Source organism: Marmota monax, unplaced genomic scaffold (genome assembly GCF_021218885.2).
Source record: "Marmota monax isolate L192 unplaced genomic scaffold, Marmota_monax_Labrador192_F-V1.1 WCK01_AAM20220418_F8-fsc00012, whole genome shotgun sequence".
Lineage (NCBI taxonomy): Eukaryota > Metazoa > Chordata > Mammalia > Rodentia > Sciuridae > Marmota > Marmota monax.
The window spans coordinates 22,753,257-22,777,228 of NW_026695227.1; the positions used below are offsets into that span (position 1 = coordinate 22,753,257).

At 34.4% G+C, this 23,972-nt stretch overlaps 1 protein-coding gene across 9 annotated transcripts in view; it reads left to right on the forward strand.

Moving 5' to 3' along the window:
• The window catches only part of Cntn1 (contactin 1), a 343,845-nt gene that overhangs the window by 162,013 nt on the left and 157,860 nt on the right, over window positions 1–23,972 (forward strand). The window lies entirely within an intron of this gene.

The following is a 23,972-nucleotide window of genomic DNA, read 5'->3' on the forward strand; positions in this document are numbered from 1 at the left end:
GGTTGACATTGTTTTAGGATTAAGTCCTGAATGGAAGAGAGAGAATCTTTTGCTAGTTTCTGAATAGTTACAGTGGCTTATGCTTGGAACCTGTATGGTCACAAGGTCACAAGCTCACCTCTGAGCACACCATTGTAGCTACAAAGATAGGTTTCACACCAGTTTCAGGCATGAATCACAAACCTATCTTTGAACCATAACTCAGGTGAATAAAATAATTCAATATTAGGACTAACTAGACTTAGAAACTATTGTAAGACAGCAAGATAAGTCACCAGAGAATTAGCAGGAAGCAGATTTATTTGACTATAGCCAGGTTCAGATGGAAAAGCTTTCACTGTAATCAATCAATCCCTCCTGAACCCTGAGTTCAGAATATTTTAGAACTTTATACTCCGTGTATAGGGGAAGGGATTTAGAGGTTCACAATCCACAATAGTTTCCATTACAACAGGTTTTTCTTTCACTGTGCTGGGCAAATTAACCCCTCAAAGACAAGTTTTTTTGCAAGAATCAGCACCTGATAAAGGAAGAGCTTCTCCCCTTTCTTCCTTCCCTCTGCCAGCTATTTCCATGGAGTTCAATTAGTAACATTTTCTCTAATTTTTGAAACGTAAATATCCCTGTGAAGCAGCCTGAGACCTTGTTAAAAGAATCTGTGTTCCTTATCACACTCTGCATTGACAAACATATTTCCTGCTTGAAAACTTTTACAAACCATTATATATTGTTTTAATACTAGATAGTCCAGAAATGTTGTGAAAAACTAGCAAAGGAGTATTCAGCACCTGGAATGCTAGTCTCTTTAAGGCCCACATCCAAGTAAGATAGAGCAACAGGAAACAGAAAGCTTAACTATATTAAACTCTTTTGTAGAGATCCTTTTGCTGATAGTCCTAAGATCAATTATGGTGAAGATTTCTGGAAAAGCTTAATTAAGATTTTCTGTGGAGGAAGGGGTGCCACTACAAGCCTATGAATCACCTAGAATGAGAATTTTGGAAGAGTTGTTTTCCAGAGAAATTTGTTGTACTGGAGAAGAAGAGGGAGAAGGAATGGAAGAATGAAAGAAGGTGAGAGAGAAATAGGGATAGGGAGGAAGAATGTGATGTGGATGAAGAATTAACCATAGTAAATGAAGTTGACCAAGAGTTAACCCTGACTGTGATTTGATGAGGCAATAAAAGATAAAAATTATCAGAAAAATAGTCACAGAGAAGGTATATACAAAATCAATTAGATTATAGACACTTTATACTAGTGATTGATTCTACATATTTAGTCAACCTGGGTTAAAAAAAAAAAAACCTGGTGCATATAATTTGCCTTTTCTTAATTTGATTCTGAGAATGTTACATAGGAGAAGAAACATATACCATTTACCAAAAAAGTAACAATTCTAAAGCTGTTCTGAAAAGAAATGTTTCAATATCCTAGATGATTTTGGTTTTCAGACTCAATCTCCCAAAGAATTCCTTATATAGGTTTTCTGGAATACAAATTGCAAAAAATTAAGTGGTATAAACACTATTCAGCCAAGTTTTTCTCGTCTTTGACCATAAATACAAGTAATTTCAGAAGAAATAATCTCACCTAGATCTCTCTCTCCTGGTAAATATCACTTAGAAATTTGTGTGAGTCTAAATACTATGGTATAGTTCAAAATAGTATTGCATCTTCAGTAAGCCCTTTGGTTATCCGTGTCCTGCTAAAGGTCATATAGGTGTCAATAGACATACACACAATTTCCTTTTAAAATGCTTTGAATTTTAGCCAGTCACAGTGGGATATGCCTGTAATCCCTGTGAGGCTGAGGCAAGAGGATAGCAAGTTCAAGGCCAGCCTGAGCAATTTAGTGAGGCCCTAAGCAACTTAGTTAGACCCTATCTCAAAATTTAAAAATGAAATAAAATTAAGGGTGGCAGGGAGTTGGGGCTATAGCTCAGTAGTATAGTACCCCTGGGTTAAATCTCTGTACCAAAAAACAAAATAAAATGCTTTTAATTTAACATATTCCACACTTACTATATAAGCAAAAATAGTTTAGATTAGCAAAGATTTCAAAATCATATTTTTTTGTTTCTTCTTTTTAACACATTAGTTTTTTTATTTTTTTTATTTTAAGTTCTTTATGGTTTCATTATTTGAACTTTACAGTTGATGTATGATTGCAAATATTATATTCAGTATATGTAAGTTATGCTTGAACATCATTATTCATTCATTTAATATAGAAACTTGATTAGTCCCTTACTAAATGCTTTGCACAGTGCACAGTGTTTTTCAGTTAGTTCATGTGTTTTAATCATTTGGAGGGTTTTTAACCAAGCCTCAATTCAGACAAAATAACAAATTTTGAAGCAGGGCATGAGTATTTTTTAAGAGATTTACAGGTTATTTTATCATGTATTTAAGGTTAAGATTGGCTAGTCTGATAAGAAGGCTACATTATAAAAGTTAATTGTATTCTTCAGAATCAGTGGCTATTTCTGGTCTTGAAAATATGAGGATGACATAGTTATGGTGTCTATTGCTTTTCAATATAAAAATTAAAAGTTTTACTAAAACCATATGATTGAGATTGAAAATGCAAATGTATTATCCAAACTTAAAGCACAGGCATCATAGTATTCCAAAATGAATAAGAAAAGTCCAAGGACTGTAGAATTGGTATTCCTTTTCCTCTTCTGCAGCTGCCTGCTAGCCTGTTTCACATTGTTTATTCACAGGATGAAAGAGTTGTTTCTAAGTATTTTTCACAGATGTGAGTGATTGAAAAGATACTCTGGCCTAAAGAGTGTTGCTAGGAAACACAGTTTAAAGATGAAATCCCCTACTGAGCTGTCTTCCATCCCCTAATAAGAAAGTGTGGTGGTAACATGTCCTGATTTTAAAAGTAAAAAAAAAAAATAATAATAATCTGTATCCTGAGGGAGTCAGTTATAGTTTTACTTAAATAGTTTCATTTTGGAAATTGATTTTTATTTATTATGTCACACCGAAACTTCCAGGAATTCTGTTTTTAAAAATTTGTGTAAGGATAAAATTGTAAATAATAATCACTTCCAAAAGAAAGGCATACAAACACAATGTTGAACTTATCTAATGTTTTTCTTAACAATAATTTTCTTACTGATAAAGGAACATTATTCATCATAGAAAAAAATGGTTATTCAGAAAATATAAAGAAGACAATAAAGATCACCATAATAGCATCATTCAGAAATAAATAAACATTTTGGTGATATCCCTTCATGTTTCCTTTCTTTTAAATAATATACATTAGCTAATGGTTTTAAAGTCTGGTTCTTTTCCCTTTAAATAGATTCTGAAAGTCTCTGCCTTTGAATATGTAAATTTGTTTAATCCATTTATAGTTATTGTAATTTTAATGTACCTTGATATATTTCCAAAGTCTTATTTTATGTTTTGTTTTCCCTGCCCTTTCCTTGAATTTTTGAAGTCATTACGTGATATTTAGTGCTGCTTTTCTACATAATATAGTACATTCTCTGATTCTATTGTGAGGAGTTTATAAGTATAACTTTAAGGTCTCCCTAATATCTCATAATATTGGTGTATTACAATGTAGTTAAATCAAATTAAGTAATTAGAATAGATTTCTCTATGGGGAAATCACTGTGTCAAAATGTCAGAATTCTTTTAAGACCCTTGATACATGCTACTAAATTATTTTCTCAAAAAGTTGTCTGAGTTATTACTTCTTATATCTGTGTAGGGAAATACCAACCATTGCACCCAAATCAACATTAAGTATTACTAAAATTTTAATGCTGTGAAATGTTATCAAAAATATATACAGATTTTGTTAATTTCTGTTTTTAATTCATTCACTAGTTGCTCATATTCTTTCATGTAAGTCTCTAATCATGTTTTCCATCCATGTTTCTATTGTGATTGTAATTCTTTTACCTTTTTAGCTATAAGTTCTTTATAGCTATGTCTATATATCTTTCTTTTTGTGGCGTGAGAGTACCCAGGATTGAACTCAGAGGAACTCCACCACTGAGCCACATCCCCAGCCCTATTTTGTATTTTACTTAGAGACAGAGTTTCACTGAGTTGCTTAGCACCTGGCTTTTGATGAGGCTGGCTTTGAACTTGTGATCCTCCTGCCTCAGCCTCCCAAACCGGTAGGATTACAGGCATGTGCCACTGGGGCCTGGTTTATAATCTTTTTTAACTTTTACCCAATTGACATTTTGCTTTTTAAATTTATTCATAGTTTTTTATATGTCTCATTTAAAACTTCCTCTTTATATTTTCTTCTATTCAGAATTTGATATATTTATTTCCTTTGTTACTTTTAAGTTGACTTGTGTATTTTAACATTTAATTCACCTAGCTTTCTGTTGATGTATGTAGTGTAGAATCCATGTTGATTTTGTTTTGACTAGTTATTTCATTGCCTCAGAGCTCTTCATTAAACAATATTTTGTATCTTCATTTGCCTCATAGTATTTTCACAAATGAAGAAGATAAGTGCATTACATGGAAGCCTGGATTGAAATTTTACTTCTATCACTTATTGGCACCATAGCCATCACAATTCTGGACAAGTTGATTAATCTATATCCCAAAGTTGTGTCATCTCCAAAATTAAATCAAAGAAAGCCTATATCACAAGGTAGTATTACAGGGAACCAGACTGCCATTAATCTGAGGCAACCACAGAGTCCCCCTCTTGAGATTCTGATTCTTACAATCACACTTTTCAGACCTGGCACAGACATAAGTTTATTAGAAGCAATAAGAAAAAGGAAAAAAAGGAAGGGAGGCAAAAGGAGAAAGGAAGGATCCTCTCAAGTGAGGGAGAGGATACTCTTAGAAGGATGGTGTGCCCCTCTTGCCCTCCAATTTTATTGGGGATTCAAGGGAGTTTCCAGAGTCTCCTATACAGGTCCACCTCTTAACTTTTTGCTGACAGCAGAATGACTTCAGACTTTCAAGTCTCCACTGCACATGACAATTCTAGGTCAGTTTGGCCCATGCTGACCAGTTCTAATTGGAACTTTTTTTTTTTTTTAACAGATTTTATGGTTAGGAAGAATTATCCTTATCTCCCTGGGTTCTGGGATCTGGTCTGTGTAAGAGTCACAAAATCCGCCTTGCCCCCACTCCTTCAGGGTAACTTGTGTTCTTTTTATTGGCATTTGGGGCCTGTTTTTCTCTCTCAGATAACAGGGTTTTTTACTGAGGAATGTAACTTATCCTGTCCACTTAAGTTTGGCAGGGTTGCAGGTAAATTGATTTTTTTGAAAAAGAAAGCATGTGGAGGTCAGCACAATGGGTCCAATTTATAGAATTATTCCCTTAGCTTCATGTTTGCACCACTCACATCTATTTCTGACATTGTGAAGAGTAAGATGATATATCTAAGATGTCTGGTACATAGTAAATACTCAAGAAATGCTAGTTTATTACAAAATCTTTTATTTTTACAAGAACAGCACACTTCTTTTATGGAGATTTACATTGGATTTTCTATCTGGTAGAGACATTCTCACTTTACTAGCCTTGAGAAACAATTTGGCACAGTATTTAAGAACATAGTCTCTTGAGCTGGACTGCCTGGGTGTGAATCCCAGCATCCCAACTAATTAACTATATGACCTTACGTAAATTACTTTATATCTTTGTGTTTTAATTTCTGTCTTTAAAACTGAGTTATTTATAGCATTTGCCTCAGAGATTTATTGAAAGGATTAAATGAGAATTAAATATATTTAAACTTTTTAGTGGTAAGTGTTGTGTTATCATTAGCTATTGGTTCAAGGAGTTCTTAATATTGTCTTTATCCAGTTTTTGATGTTCTGTTCTGTCAAGTTTAGACAGATCCATTTGTACTTTAGCAGAAAGTGTATCATTTTGGAAAAACTTAATATCAAATATTAAGAGCATTATGAAATAATCAATTGTGTTTGCTAATATTATAAAGAATTTATTTTTCTTGATACTAAATAGTTATTGTTAGTACACAGAAAAACACTTGGTTACCCACATTGATGAACTCTCTGAATTCTAGTATTTCTTTTAAATCCATTTTCTCTGGTAAACTAGTGTATAATCACACTACATACAAATAATAATTCTGACTCCTCTCTTCTAATTGTTTGAAATCTAATTTTACTTCATTATGAACAGTTTTTTCTAAGCTTTCAGAGTAGTGCTAAATTCATGTGTGTCTAAATTCATCTTCAAGGGGTGTTTTTTTCATGTTTCAGTTACTGTGGAAGGCAGTGGGATAGACAGATGCCACAAAGGAAGGACCAGGTGCACACAGAACTTCAAATGGCACTGGAGAGAGAAAAATAGCTTCCCTCTACCCTTCTAGGTTCTTTGGCTTTGATATGAATTAAGTTGACATAATAGAAGACACTGTATACCACTTATTGTCTGCCTGGGGTCATCACACACACACACACACACACACACACACACAAAAGTGAATACCCCAAAACTCAGTGAGGCCTAGAGGTTTTTATGCTTTCTTCATACAAGAGAGGAGAGGGGAAGTATGGGCAACCAAGGGGACAGTAAATTAGTTTGGGGAAAGATTAATGGTCTCTTAGAACAGGTGATATTCTTGCTGGGTATAATATCAAACTCTAGTCTCCCTTCCAATGATCTAAGTTATTCTTTCCTGATTGCTAATACTCCCAGGAGGTGATTCATGACAGTTTAGATCCTTTTTGGGACCCATATTTAGGCATAAAAAGGGAGAACAGAGAAAACTTCTGCTTGCATTTGTTGTTCCCATAAGTGCCCTCAATACAAAGTAATCAACACACCAAAGCATCTTGTGTTGGGGTGACCTTTCCTGAACTTTTTCAATGGTGTTAATCTATCAAATGCTGTGTGTCAATTTGCATTATTTAGAGAGACTTTATATAGCTTCCTTTCAATATCAAGAGAGTTTATGACCATAAAAAATTCAGAAACATGAATCCTAATTTATAGTAATAAATAGCAATCTTATTTATATCCCGATTAATTTAACTTTGTAAGTGACATTTTACATTTTGAAATGAACTGTGGGTAGCACTATCAGTTTCCTTATAAGTGTGTATATATAATCCACAGTAAAAAATCAGTTATTTATTTATCAAAGAACTATGTGAAAACAACTGATATATTAAAAAAAGGACTCTTCATAAATATATTAATTGGAGTTTTAGAAAGCAGTATTTTAAGTGTTTAAAGGCAATAATAGAAACATCAATCAAGTCTATCATTACAGATTAGTCACCTATGTGTGTGAGAAACAGGAATAAGTTAGGGTATGATTGTGATCTTACCATGTGGCTTGTTGTTCTAGAGTGTAGGTTAGGATTTTAAAGACATGTGGTAATAAACAAAACACAAACAAATAGACTTTGATTTATCTTCTGCCAATAATTATTATTTTCATATTTCCACTGCTGAAACAGGAGAAAGGATAGAAAGTATTGTGTCAAATCAAATTTCCTGATTGGTAGGGAAGGCAGCAAGGTTTTGACAGGGTTTAATAAAGTGACTTGGGTGTAGTTTATCAATTTATTAAACATAACAGAGGAAGCGTCTAAACAAGCTCAGCAGCTCTCCCCAAACAAAACAAGGTTGAAGAGTATGAGAGATGCAACAACATCACCTTCCTGATCCAGCATTTATAAAAAGCACTCACAAGAGGAGCCCTCAGTGGACAAAGACCAGAACTAGCTTCTATTTCTCTGCTGTCCACCATATCTCACCTTGCCAGTGGGCCCATAGGTCTGTGTCATCAGGTGTGCTCCACAGGACCTGTGAATCGAAATCCCTTGAAAATATTTTGACTGGAGCTATAAAATAGTAACACTTTTGAGAATTCCTTCTCAAGTAGTTCTCTGTAAGATTTCAACTTGATGTGTCAGGAAACTCTTACTTCCCATCTGTCCTTTTAATGAATTTCTAGGGGATGGAGATTGTTTACTAGGTTGTGAGAAGTGACTAGGGTAATAAGAGGAAATATCAAAGATGGGGGTGGATGGGAGATGTTATAAATACTTGAAAACTAAACAATAGAAGCATATTAAAGCGAAACATAGTGGTATAGCTTGAATGTGATTACAAAGAAGAAAACGGGCAACTAGAAGAGCATTACTTTTCAGTCTCATCCATTTATCCCTTCAGGTATTCTGCACAACTATTAGGTTGTTATTTTTTTAGGTTACTGAAATAGTTACGTTCAAAGCATTAATTTATATTTCCAGGAGTTTATAACAGTTAAAACCTTTATAGGCATTATGGTAACTTATGGAACTCTGAAGCTTGAAGATCAATGGGAAGTCAGACATGGAGAATCATCTGGTCATAAAGAGCTTGACTTACCATGAAGGGAAGTCATAGAAAACTGTGAAAGTGCAACAGAAAATTCTGATTTTGGTTGGGGATCTTAGACAACCTCTGTGAAGAAAGTATATTTAAGGTGCAACCTAAAAAATGAGAGTTATACAAGAAAGTATATTTAAGGTGCAACTTAAAAAATGAGAAGTACGTGATGTACAAGCAGGAACTCCATCTGATAAAATACTGCGACCCATTTTGATAAATTAGTGGGTACTCACGGAAGGAGGAAAACCATGGTCATGTTTCCAATATTAAAAACAACTTGAGTTTCCCTGTGGGTAAGAAAGATAAGAAAGTTCTTGAGATTTACAGTGGTGAAGGTTGCGCAACCCTGTGAATGTACTGGATACCACTGAACTGAACACTTAAAATAGTGAAAATAGGAAGTTTTATGATGTTTGTGTTACCTTGCAATAAAAAAGAAATATATCCTCAATCTATACCCAAAGGACTTAAAATCAACATACTATAGTAATTCAGCCACATCAATGTTCATAGCGGCTCAATTAACAATAGCTAAACTGTGGAAGCAACCTAGATGCCCTTCAATAGATGAATGGATAAAGAAACTATGATATATGTACATAATGAAATATTACTCAGCATTAAGAGAGAATGAAATTATAGCATTTGCAGGTAAATGGATGGAACTAGAGAATATCATACTAAGTAAAATAAGTCAATCCCAAAAAAACAAAGGCCGAATATTTTCTCTGATAAGCTATGTTGGGCCATAATGGGATGGGGTGCAGGAGGGTAGGGAAGAATGAAGGAATTTTGGATTACGTAGAGGGGAGAGAGGGGAAGGGTGGGCCGGTGGGTATGGGAAGGATGGTAGAATGAGACAGCCCTTATCATCCTATGTGCCCGAATGATTACACTACCGGAGTGACTCTGCACCATGTTCAGACAGAGGAATGAGAATTTGTGCTCCATTTGTACACAATGTGTCAAAATGCATTCCACTGCCATGTATAACTAATTAGAACAAATTAAAAAAAAAATAGAAGGGAGACCAGTAGAATAGAAGAAGGGGAACAAGGTGGGGAGGGGAGGGAAACAGGAGGGACTGGGGAATTAAATTGATCAAATTATACTGTTTTATTTATAACAAATAAAAATGTGAATTAAAAAGTGAATGCATCATTCAGTGGTCTGTTTGCTGGGCTATAATCTGCAAAATTAATAAATACTTAGACTGTGGGGTATCATTTTTCTCAGCCCCAACAATAGGAATACTAATCTGATTCAGGACAAAATTTATTTAACAACTACTTTATACCTTCCTAAATAGAAGTCTAATTTTGCAAGGACCAGAGATTTGCAATGTGAAACTTGGAACTTTTCAGCTTGCAAAGCTTGTAAGGCACTTTGCCACTATCTCATTCATTATATAATATATATTCCAAGAAATATAAAGGGCAACAACTGGTGCCTTTTCTTTCCATGGAACGCTGAGAGTCAGCAAGGTTCAGTTCAGCAGACTACAAATCATTATCAATCTTCCATCTCAGAAATTCAAGACATAGTAATCAAAACAAATACAACTCAGACAAATGAAAGCAACAGGCAGATAAATAAAGACAAGATTGTATTAAAAACATCAATCGTCTACTGACATATTACATAAAATACATAAAATATTAAAAAGGAACATCCTGGTTTAAGTATTTTACATATAGTTCAAATATAAATGAAGAATGAATGGCCCCTTAGACGATTCGAGTAAAAAATATTGCCTTTTGGACAAAGCTTTGATTTTAAATGTGAAACCTTCCTCTTCATCTTTACTGTGTAGATCATTATATCCTTATGCATAGTCAAGTTAAAAATTTAGGTTTCAAGCTAAATCAACCTCACTTAAAATGTCAATGATAACACAAAACTCAGAGACAAAAATTTGGACATATTGAATTCAACACCGATCCACTATTGAATAAGATTAAAAGTCTTTGAATAGCTATAATAAACCTTGGAGTATATACTCAAAGTTAGTACACAAAAATAGGAGAGGAGAAATATCTGTATTCTATGATCTCTAAGTTTCTAACATCTTTGTCCTAGGAAACTGAAATTTTAGTGGAGATATTCCTTAGATCTCTAAACCACCCAGAAAGGAATTTTTAAAAATTTTGTTTTATTTCAGGAAGAAATGCAGAATAAAGGCCAAAAGTATTTCTCCAAACTTGTAGAGCAATTCAATAATCTGGCAGAGAGCAAAGAGCTTAGGGATCCTGCCAACAGGGACAGCTGTCACAGTTTTCTCCCTTGTTTTATTTTGTTAGTTTTTGAGAGTTATGATGGGGGAAAAATAAATTTAGATTTACATTTCTGCTGCATCATTTTCTCCCTTTAACTTATCCATTGCATAAAACAAATATCTACTACTGCACTTCAAATATTATTGCTATACAGGTCACATCTCAATAGTCCTGTGCTGGCTTTTTACAACTCCTATCTCACCTCCAAATTTTGTTCTCATTTATTCAAAAATGTTTATTTGGTACCTCCACTTGGATGTCTATCAGGAAACAGAAATCTAACATGCTCTAAAGTTATTTCTTGGCAAACTCATTTTCCCACCAAAATTCTCCCTCTCCTTTGCCAAATAGCAGCATTTTTTACTACAAAGGACAAACTAAAAGACTCCTCCCTGAATTCCTCCCTCACTGCCTATTTCCACTGTCTCCACAGGCACCATCCACTCAGTGTTCATCTCTCACTGATCCTTACCTTCTTTGAAGAAGCCAAAGGCTTTATATCTTGGATCAGTTGAAACCCTAAGACCCATTCACTGTACATAATAGGTTCTTCAGTATATTAAAATAACTAAAATTGCTGTAAATGTTTTCACATTGCTAAGTATACCATTGATTTTGTATATCTACATTGTGAATTATAGTGGCAACTGCACTGCATTAGAAAAGTCATTAGGTCTCAAAGAGAAGTCCTATTGTACCCTTTCTCCCAATTATAAAAAATTATTGACTTACCCTCAACCAATATTAAGTATTATATAATGATTCTTCTGTTTCAAGAGCTCAGAATGAACACAAGTTCATTTATAGCTATTTATAGGTGTTTTTCATTTTAATTATCAGATACCTTCGATGACACTTAAATTGCTTATTTTAAAAAAACTTTTAAATTTTTAGTTATAGATGGACACAATATCTTTATTTTGTTGGTTTATTTTTATGTGGTGCTGAGGATTAAACCCAGTGCCTCACATGTACAAGGCAAGTGCTCTGCCACTGAGCCACAACCCTAACTCCTTAAATCTCTCTTATTAAACACACACACACACACTTATTCATTTATTGATCCATACACTATGCAAAGTATTTAACCCCTATTAGAAATATGAAGACTTGTATAAATCATGTTCTTTTTCCTTAGTAATTTACAATCTAGCTAATAAAGAGAAACTATAATATGTCTTGTGTACATTTTTCATCTAATTCTCATAAGCATTATTTTTCCCATTTCCCAAATGCTAGCATAACTTTCCAAAAAGCCATCTAGCCAAACAAATCAGTACTGATTATATCTGCAGTTTGTACTTGTCTCTCAATCTCACTATTATATAATAAAAAAATCTAAAATGTCATAACTATAGGTCCAGTTTGCTGACCAGTTTTATGGTCGGATATTGTTTTCTACTTATTAATTATCTTCATAAGCCATTAAGACTTCATAAAATATCAAATCTCAGCAAACAAGTTACTTCTTCAAAATATTGTTTTTCTAATCCTCTGAAATTGTCTTCAAATATTTTTGTAATAAAATATAACTATATTCAGTTGTAAGTGGCCTTGCATTTAAAAAATAAGCAAGAACATAACAATAAGGTATGACTGAGTGCAACAGTTTCTCCAAGAGTTCAGATAGGAATTTTCTCTATTAGTCAGCTTTTCACCTCTGGGACAGGATCCCAGAGATAGTCAACTTAGAAGAGGAGACATTTATTTTGACTCATTATTTCAGATGTTTCAGTCCATGATTGGTCAGCCCCATTATTTCTGGACCTGTAGTGAGGCATTACTACAACATGGCAGAGGAACAGGACAGAGAAAAGCTGTTCACCTCATGGCAGTGGGAAGCAGAGAGAGGATGGAGAGAGAGGACGAGCCAGAAATTAGAGATAGACCCTAAGGGCATGCCCCCAAGGAGTCACTCCCTTCAACTGGGACCCAACTCCTACAGTTTCTACCACTGGTAATACCACATTGAATTATGAATACCCATGGCTTAATCCACTGAGGACATCAGAGTCCTCCTGATGCAATCACCTCCCAAGAGCCCTACCTCTGAACGTTGCTGCATTGGGGACCAAGGTTTTAACACCTGAGCTTTTGTTGTACATTCCAGATCTAAACCATAGCAATAAACAAGTACATAATAATAAGGTTTTACTGAGAAAGCCAAATAGTTGCTCCCAGACTTCAGACAAGGGAAAAGTCCTCTGAGGAGAAGATTGTACAAGAAGACCATTTCCTGTAAAAATGAATTTTGATCTTGGTCCCGAAATGTATATGAGACTTTTCTTATAGTTAAGCTGAGGTTAATCTTAGTAGCTACATTATTGGGTTATGTTTATTAATTGAGTCAATACTTATGCTTTTAAAGTGCAGCCTGGTTTGCAAGTTGCAAGATAGAGTGGATTATCTTTACTACTAAGCTAGGACTTTTAAATAGATCTTTTTATTTCTATGGCCTAGTATAATGTCTGTAAAAATTATTCAGTAATATTTGTTGAGTGAGTTATGAAATGATGATGTATCATTGATAAATTTTGAGCCAGCGAAGGACAAGACAGTTATATTTTCTGAAAGTAAAATCTAATTTTATATTATTTACATTGTGCACTAAGCTTCAGAAATCTGGATATATGTTCCTTAAAATAAGCAATATATAGACATTGCTTCCTCTTGGTGGTAGGGATTAAAAGGTATATTTAGAGAGATGTTTCTCATGCTTGTACCTAACTAGAATCTAAGCTTCTAAGGTTTGACAATTTGCCTCTATTTCTTTTACCAACTGAGACATATAAGAGTCTTTCATATAGTAGGAAATTAATTAGTATTTGTTGTTTGCTAAAACTTTGATTTGATATAATAAAACATGTACATTCATAGAGAATAAATGAAGATTTATCAGGAGCTGTGGAATCCCAGTCCTTTAAATTTCAGTTTTTGCATGATTCATATCTTTTTTTTCTGTAATTTTATATGAAAGTATGCATGTATTTACTTTTGTCCTCTTGGCTACTTAATTAAATTTTATACAAATATGAATAAAAATAGACCAAGCTCTCTGTAGGACTCAACACTGTGTTGTCAATATAAATCCAACACCTCATCACCCCTAGGGCTTCAGGATTCAGGACTTAGGGAGTCTCTCCAGTGTCCTTTCCAGTAATAGTAATAGAGCCTTTGAAAGGAGTATGCAGCACAGAGCTGTCATAAACCAGAGCGCTTAAGGTTAAATATTGGGATAATATTTTCTTTCAGGACTATTCACCAGCCACTCATTACTAGGGGAAGAAACCAAAAGTTCAACCCATGGCCTTTATCCTCCTGCAATTTAACCATACTTCTCCTACAACTTAAGTGATCCCAGGAGAGTATGCTCTGGTCATACAAATCTATAAAGTTTTCTGAATGTGACCTTTATTTTTCTACTTTATGACTTCACTGTTGCTACTTCTTTCTGTTCATGTGGATCTGTTTGTCAAATATGGAACAAAGATTTGCTGTTTTTCATCAGCCAATAAATTTATTCAATGTATATTAATTATGTATCCTCAGTGTACAAGGCATAATGTTAGGTAATGTAGGTAGAAAAATGCACAAGGGAGTTCTTGATGTTGGGAAGCATATTTAGAAATTTCCTTGCTGAATATTTATCTCTGATCTACCAATACTTATGCTGCTCTTTCATAATTTCTGGACATGGTAGATACTTCGAAACATATGTAATAAATGAATGAATATTTAAAAATTAGCATCCAACAGCTAGGCACACTGGCATATACCTGCAATCCCAGCTACTGTGGAGGCTGAAGATCACAAGTTCAAGGCCAGCTTGGGTACCTTACTGAAACCCTGTTTCAACATAAAAAAAAAATTAAAAAGCTGGGTATTTAGCTCTCTGGTAGAGCACCCCTGTGTTCAATCCTCAGTTCTGCAAGAAAAAAAAAATCACATTCCATCTACCTTTATGTGATTACTTTTTTGTAAATTCTTCAAAGAAAATGAATCAAATTTTCTGGTCTTAGAACAGCATACAATAAATATGGATGTCTAAGTGGTAAAATTACACAAACGTTCATTGAACTCCACTTATATGTGTTTAAAAAGAAATGCTTGTTGAATTTTAAAAATTGAAGTGCATTTTTAAAAAATTATCTTGTGCTATTTCTAGGAATAAGGACTTTAATGGTTTACCTATAAATGGCTCCTTAGGTCATGTACTGATATAACATGCTACATTCAGTGATTCTTCCCTTTTATTTACAAAATAGACTGTCATGATCACACCATGCTCTCCCAGGAGGAGACATGTCTTCTGCGTATCTCTTAACCCGAACAGCTACATAGGAATTAAAAGATTATCAACCTCATTCTTATATGTATGGGTCTTTTGTCAGAAGGCATTAAGAATCTCAATGTGCCCTTGGACAGGTGGAGTAGAATCAGTGCCTGCTCTTTTACGTGCAGAACATAAAGGTACTGTGCAGTATGGAGCAGCTGTTAACATCTTGAGCCTTTGCAGAAACATGAGAGCAAATGGCTTAGAGAAGAGCCTCTGGAAGCAGAAATGACAGCAGCGATGAAGGCTTTTTATTAGATGTGGGCATCTCCACAGAGGAATAAAGCCATACGGAGGGAATATTAAAGCTCGGGAGGACCTTAAAAACTCCCAGTGTAAATTGAGTGGGCTCTTCCATCTGGCACTGTTTCTTCACAGGTCTTGTCCTTTTGTGCAACCCTGTGAGAGCAAAAGGGAAAGAAGTTTGAACATTCAGTCTTGCTGGCATGGGAATTTTTTTCTGCTGTCAAAGACTTATTAAATCCAACTTTGGATTTTTTTATATGATTCACATGGAAGGTATCACAGCACACATTCCTTTGTAGTAGTCCTGTTATCGCAGATCCATTTGAATGGCAGTTGAGCAACAAGAGAAGTGAAAAGCACAGTCAGGTCATTATAGTCCAATGAGTTTGTCTCTTAAAAATGTTAGAACCCTTCCAGATATTACTCAAAGCCCCATATCAAAACACCTTTTTCATTATGATATGGCAAAGTTAATCAGATGTAGACAGACTATTTTGTCTGGGTGGCTAACTGCCGAAGTAGAATACAGACATAATTTTAAGAGACAGAGATAGACTATTAAATGTTTCATATCTTCTGATTTTTATTTAGATTTTTATAATTTTTTGTTGGTGCATTATAATCATACTTAGTAGTGGAATTCATTATGCCACATTAATATAGGAACATAATTTGATCAGTCTTATTCCTCAGTACCTTCCCTTTTTCTCTCTTCCTCCTTCCCACTGATCTGCTTGGTCTGCTCTACTGGTAGCTCTTTATTATCAGCATCATTATTATTATTTAAATTAGTGCATTATAATTATATATATGCAAGTGTGATTCATTGTAGTATATTCTTACATGGACATAGCATTATTTAAAGTGCATTGCCTGAAGGCGTGGTCTTAGAACACACTTGTATGCACAAATTCACCTATAGATTGTCTCTGGGAGTGGTAGAAATATTACAACCTTTACTTATTGTGCTTACTTCAATAATTCTTGAACCATCTATTTCTTGGGAAGTTTTATCTAACTGTTGATACTTGGGTTATCCTCAGAAACTGATTATTTTTATGAATTGCTCAGGACTCTTGTCTAATTAACAAGTGCACCCCAATGCTGTTAAGACAGGTGGCTCCTAGACTTTATTTTGCAGAACCCTGGCCTATAGTCATGAAAACTATGTTAATCATTAAATACATAAAATATCCTTTATTGAGATCTAAAGCAAGAACATATTTTAAATATCTTTTTTTAAATTAAGCAATAAAAATGTGAGATTAAAAACTGTCTGGAATAGGATTCAAATCCTGGTTCTGTCACTAGCTGCTTGTCTTTGGGCAACCCACATGATCCCTATTACTTGTCCATCTCTAAAATTCTCAGGTAGTTGGGGACAGGATCATATGAAAGAATATATCAATTAGTGATTTGCAGCATTTTAAGCATGTGTGAATGTGTTTTTGTGTGTTGCTTGCTCCTGAATTCTCCTCGTGTATCTGAGTTACCTTGCTACACTTCCTTTCTCCTGTTTATCATCTGACTCAATCCAGTTTCTTTCCCTCCTCATTCCTGTAAATCCTTTACCACAGGGTATTATCAATTGCACTTCCCCTTGTCCCTCAATTCCTGTTAAACTTGCCTACCATGTTTACCACATTTTTGTTGAATACTCATTTAGATTTTCAACAACAATTTTTGACAAACCTTGCACTTAATTCTGGTGACTCAGAGTAAAATAAAATTTGGGTTTGCCCTTGAGTAGCAAACTGATTTTTATTAATGTGTTGAAAAGAAAGAGGTTGAGTGGAATCCCATAAATATGCATGTGAATATTGCCTAATAAAACATCACCTCCATTGTTCATTGATTTAGAATAAGATTCTTGAAATTTCCAATGATCAAGAAGTCATGTTGTTGCTTGATTTGCTCATTATTACTCTTTTTTTTTCCTTTAGCATCTCAGGATTTGTAGTTTCGAGAAAAATAACTGTGATATTGGCACCATATCAGTTTCCTGTGAGAGAGAGTTTGGAATCAGCAGGGCCTTTCTGCATTTTCTCAAGTTTTATGAAGTACCTAATGACATACACACACTCCTACAATGTGTGACAAAATCTTCATAGGACTTTCTATTTATTCTACCAAGTAATAGTGATGGTTTCCTGAAATCCAGTGAATAAACACAGCTGCTTCAGTGATGGTCCTGTGTGACACCATTGTAAAAAACATGCTATAAATACTATAAATGTGATTACACTATTTTGGAGTTCCTCTGGATGCATTACATCATTTAAAAAAATAAAAGAGTAATTAACTTTATCATAAATCCAATTATCAAAGATGTTAGCATCAGTTCTGCAAAATGCACACAGGCTGTGCTGTCAGCACTAAATTAATATCCGTATCTGCAAAGAGCCTCTGGATTCCTTCCCTCCCCGGTATCCTGTGATTTGTTAAATTTCACACTTCCCACGTGTTATATTTTTAAAAATATTTGCAAATATATTGTATGGCTTCTTTGTTCAGGTATCCTTCACATGCAGTCACATGATAGGTTATGTCAGGGGCTAAATTCTTGTAATCTGAAGACCATTGCAAACCTTTGGAGCTTTGTCTACTAGTCAAGCAATATACTATTCTATTTTGACAAAGAAAGGATACTACTTATATAATAATTTTTAGAAAGTGGAGGATTTTCCTTGAGCATGTCTTGTATTCCTTGGCTCAGAGCACAATGTTCTTAGATCTTTTTATTAAATATATTTGACAATATCAGTTAGTTGTTCAAACATTATGTGTGAGTTTGCAGAATAAAAGGTTAAACAGAAATAGCAACAATTTGATGATAGTTTAAAGAAGTCACTGTGAAGCCAAAGCTGAAATTCTAAAACATACCACTATTCAGCTGAAGAAAGTTGTGTCATCTGTTTTTAAGTTGTATTTAACAATCTGAAAGTTAATGGAGAGACATAATACTTATATGAAAGTATTTAATGAACTTAGCATTTAAATACATACTATCCCTTTCTTAAAAAGTAGTGTTTTAAAAATTCAAAAACCATTTTATTCCCAGGAATTTTCATTTACTCATCTTTATTCCACTATTATGAGCACATGTCATAAGCTAGTACATCTGCACATATACAAATTACTTAATCCTCACAATAATTCTCTAAATTAGAAGGAGGATGTCCAGTTTTACAGACTGGGCAACTAACACTGGGAAGATTAAGAGATGGAGCAGCAGGGGCAGTATTTTAGTTTGATTCTGAGAATAAAATGTCCCCCAGTTTTGAATTGATGAGTAAGAGGTATTGGTGTCTTTCAACTAGAATAATCTGTGCTTATCTCTAACAACCTTCTTTGAAACATTTTCTGGAAATAGAACTCGAATAGCAAATGTTCTTCAGAACCAAAACAGAGTGATGGGGATGAGGAACCAGGTGAAATTTTATGGATGCTGATTAACCTTTTAAAATAACCTTTCATTGGTTGTGTTGAAGATTTTAAAAAAAAGTCAAGAATTTTTTTTCTTTTTAAAACAGTGATGGGTCTACTTGCTAATATATCTGAGTATTTTCTCAGTGTTCCTGGAATCTAGTTTCCCCTCAATGTAGATAAAGTAAACCATCAGTGCACTGAAAATTTTGTTTTATTGGTCTTGATGGAGCACATTTTCATTACATAGCAGTATTAAATATTTTGTAAATAATTGTTAGTGACTAAATGCCTGCTTATGTATTGTTGATGCTGTTCTGAATAATTTATTTGAGCTATCTTGCCTAAGAACATAAAGAAGAGCTAGACAGTGTCTGTCCAGACAGAATGTGTATCTGGCTATGGTGCTCATTTCTCAACAAGAACCCTAGAATTATCTAAAGCAAAGAGGGAGAGGGAGAGAGAAAGACAGGCATGGGGAGATGAAAAAGAGAGAGTGTTCCTATTGCATTGTTTTACCACATAACAAGGCACTGTTGTTTCAATACATAGTTAAGAGATTTAGTAAAGAGTACTATTGAAAAGAGTAAGCTGAATTCATTTGGACATTAGTACAGCCCCAGTATATCAATGATGAGCAAGTCACCAGAGACCCACAGAGCTCTGATGGATTGTGGGATACGATATCCAATAGCCTGATGCCAGATTGGGGAGTATAAGAGTCACAGGGCTCTCTGAAAGGCAAGAAATTCAGGGACTGGCCAGCCCACAATGGCCTCGGGGACAGGAATGCATGCTGGCTTCTGATCATTCTGTTATTTCAGTTATGGAGATGGAAGAAATCTGCCTCTGTAACTGGCACATTTGTTAGAGTTGCATGTTTTCTTCCTCTGTCCCTTCATTTGCTGCAACCCTGCTAGGCCCATGGAGGCCAGAGAGGGGCTGTGACTTGCTGAGTGCTACTTCTTCAAGAGAGAACTAGAGTAATACTCCATTGTGTATAAATGCCACATTTTTTTTATCCATTCGTCTATTGAAGGGCATCTAGGTTGGTTCCACAGTCTTGCTATTGTGAATTGTGCTGCTATGAACATCGATGTAGCAGTGTCCCTGTAGCATGCTCTTTTTAGGTCTTTAGGGAATAGACCAAGAAGGGGAATAGCTGGGTCAAATGGTGGCTGCATTCCCAGCTTTCCAAGAAATCTCCATACTGCTTTCCAAATTGGCTGCACCAATTTGCAGTCCCACCAGCAATGTACAAGTGTACCCTTTTCCCCACATCCTCGCCAGCACTTTGCAGGGAAATGGATGGCATTAGAGCAGATTATGCTAAGTGAAGCTAGCCAATCCCTAAAAAACAAATGCCAAATGTCTTCTTTGATATAAGGAGAGTAACTAAGATCAGAGTAGGGATGAAGAGCAGGAGAAGAAGATTAACATTTAACAGGGATGAGAGGTGGGAGGGAAAGGGAGAGAGAAGGGAAATTGCATGGAAATGGAAGGAGACCCTCAGGGTTATACAGTGGAGGGGGTAGAGAGAGAGGAGGGGAGGGGAGGGGAGAGGTGGGGAGGGGGGAGGGTGGAGGATGGGAAAGGCAGCGGAGCACAACAGACACTAGTATGGCAATTTGTAAATCAATGGATGTGTAACTGATGTGATTCTGCAATCTGTGTATGGGGTGAAGGTGGGAGTTCATAACCCACTTGAATCAAAGTGTGGAATATGATATGTCAAGAAATTTGTAATGTTTTGAACAACCCACAATAAAAAATTAAAAAAAAAAAAAAGAAAAAAGAGAGAACTAGAAAGGGCAGTTTCCTCCACATTAGCAGGAATGAGCTTAGCTTCTCTACTGTGCTGCTGAGGGATGTGATCAGGAGTCATGGATGACTGGACTACAGGTAACACGGTAGAGCAAATCACCAACAGAAAACACATGTGTAAACAAGATGTGAAAGGTGCTTTTATACCCAACCCACAAGAAACCCATTAAGTGAATTAAATTAAGTGCTGCTGGAGTGATGGCTCACTGTCCTACTTAAATGGCAACATTTTGAAGGAGGAGATGGCATTGTTAAGACAGAGAGGCTCAAAACAATGAAACAACTCTGCATTCTGATTAGAGTGTGCATATATTCAAACTGAAAGATAGTTTTCCATCAACACTCACCTAACTGCATATCTAACAATGCTTTAGAATACTGATACTTAGAATATCTTTAAGTCATTATAATCTCTAAGATCAAAGCCTCAAGAAGAGACAGTTCTTGATACCTAGTGTCACCATATTATCCTTATTTAAGGAAAATAAAATAAAATATCAGTTTGTTTATGACAAGAGCTTTGGAATATATAAGGGACATGGTCCATTCATTATTTCATTATATATATATATATATATATATATATATATATATATATATATATATATATAGAAATATAATATATATACACACATACATATATATGTATGTATATAAGTCATATACATGATTTCATGTGTATATATATAAATAATTATATATATATATATATATATATATATATATATATATATATATATATATATATATTATACATAATGAAAGAATGAATGGGCCATATATATGGCTAATATATATGTGAGCCATAATAATGAAGGAGAAACATATCCCCTGCCCTGACAGGTATATGGCCTAGTAGAATAATAATCTAATATTTACCAAAAAACCATACTAAATATCTCACATGCAAATTATCATGTAACCCTTATAGCAGTCCTAGGAAATAGACATTTTTTTATATCTTAGAAGTGAGGAAAATGAGAGTCATAGTTTGAGTAACTTGTCCCAAATTGCAAACTAAAGAATTACTGGGGTAAAATTTAGACAAAATCTATCTGGCTTTCTCTTGGATTATTTTTACTATTTATGGCACAAGTTCCCCCATACTGTGATTGTTATGAGAATGAAGTGTTAAATAACATGCTAGACCTAAAAAGAAATGGTCTGTATTTTGTTTTCAGTTTCCTAAAATCACTTGCTCTGTGTGAGCACAACCAATCTTTCTTAAGACTTGCTCCACTTTTTTAGACTATCTATAAAATTAATGAGTAAATCTCCCTGCCACAGACCATCAGAACGAAAACTCTCAAGGACACATTCAGAGGACTAGAACTTCATTCTTCACCTCTATTTCCTTTTCTCTCTGGTCACTGGCACTTCCTTTTCACTCAATACCCAAACTGTGACAGGATCCCTTGCTCTTAAATTTGAATATCTGTGAGAGTCATTTAGAGTTTTAAATGATAATAAATAGTATAATAGTAAATAAATTAGAACTTTTAAAACCCAGTAATCACTGTTGGTGCCATTAAGCTGTACATGCTTTGTGATTTGTAACTTTTTGCAATATGTTGTCCAAGTCAACTTTTTTTTTTAATTGATAAAGACAACAGTTTTTACACAAGTTACTATTTGTGTTTTCTACCTTTCTCTTCATGAAAGGAGGTTATCCTCATTATTGTGCATACCCTAAGGGGAAGAGTTAGAAACCAAAGGACCAAGAAAATGCTCAAGGGCACATTTGTGTGTGTCTGAGAAAGCTTAGAAAGACACAGCCAATCTGCACACATTCTAATTATTCTCCTCTAGATCTATATTTAGATACAAATTATACTCTGCTTCATTGAAATAAAAAGCTAACCCTTCCACAGGTCATTTCATTGATTCTCCTGTACCCAAAAGATTTGTTCTTCATTCTTCATCTTTCTTATACTATTTATTTTTCTTTCTGGTCAGTCCTGCTTAGTAAAAGAAAACTAAAATAAAAATTCTAGATTTTATATTGTCTATACAGATGTATAGTTCATATCTTCTCAGACTCTCTAAGAGAAATAAATTGGTCATAAATTAATATCAACAATTAAAAATTATCTGTGGGGTACTTTTTCTGCTTTCATATTCTAAATATTTTCTTCTTAAATTTGACCCATTTCCATTGTGTTCTTTAAGATACCAATTCAAATTTTTATATAAATAGATTAATAATTGGAGGTTAATAATAATTTCAATATACTGAATGTAATAAATTATTTTATCCTGACTCATGTGCTGCCAGTAAACATTTGCAAAGTGTTAGAATTCTTGAAAATCAAGGTTCTCAAAATCCATCATAACTAAGTTAACTGGAGCCAATATTTCTCTTCAGCATGTTAGTGAAATATGAGCAATCAGTAAAATTTTGTTTTTGCTGTTTTGGATAATACTCAAGTATATTTCTATGTTGAATACTACATGATTAAGTTATTTTTTTAGAATTATTTCTTGCTGCATATTACCTGATGTTTTCTACTCATTTCTAGGACATGAGATTTCCGTCATTCTATTTTAAAACACTTGAAACATGATTTAATGTCTTTTCAAATTGAAACTCTTGTTGGCTCCTACTGAAGAGGTCTTAATGGCCTGGTGATGTATTGTTCTCAAGGAGTCTCAGGAATAAATGGGTTTACAAAGTAATTGAATGACTTAAATCTTAGAGTACAGCATCTCCACTTTCATGTCCTGCCTGCCACACTTGGGCACATGTTCATAGTGCTGTACTTTACAATGATTTCAATTAAAATGATTAACATTATTTTTCAAATTTAATAGCATGCAAGTCCAAATAATTATCTCATTATACTGATTTGTGTATCTATCTCTATTTCCACTGACCTAGGAACTTCTTCAGACCAAGAAACTCTGCCTTTCTCTTGATTCACATCTTATCTGTATGCTTAGTCACAGATGCAGCTAACAAAACTTAAATTGTGGGGCCCCTCATTTCCATAAGATATTCCAAGGCCCTGGGTGAAATCTCAACAGTAGGAGCCAATAAGAGTTTCAATTTGAAAAGACATTAAGTCATGCTCATTGATTTTTGCAAAATTTGTAAGAGCAAGATATTTTCATTAGACAGTTGCATAGTTTTATAGCTTAGTTTACATTAGTAAGTTTGTCTCCTTGTCTTTAAAGAGGTCTCCCTAACTTTTAGAGATCTGATTGTTGAACTAGATTCGTCTTTGCTGACATACCTGAGTAATTTACTAATTGTTGAATGAATGAATGAAAGTGAAAGTTAGAAGGAAGAATGAATACATTCTTAATTATGTTTTGTATTAAAAATCAGCACTGTCGCAAAAATTCTTCACAAACCACCAACAGGTAGTACTAACATCACCCTGTATGATACCTATGTGTTTACAAAGCTTTAGTACAAATACATCTTTAAATGAATCTTTCTATCAGCACTTCAATTAAATTTAATTTTCAGTAAAAATGATAGATATTGGAATGTT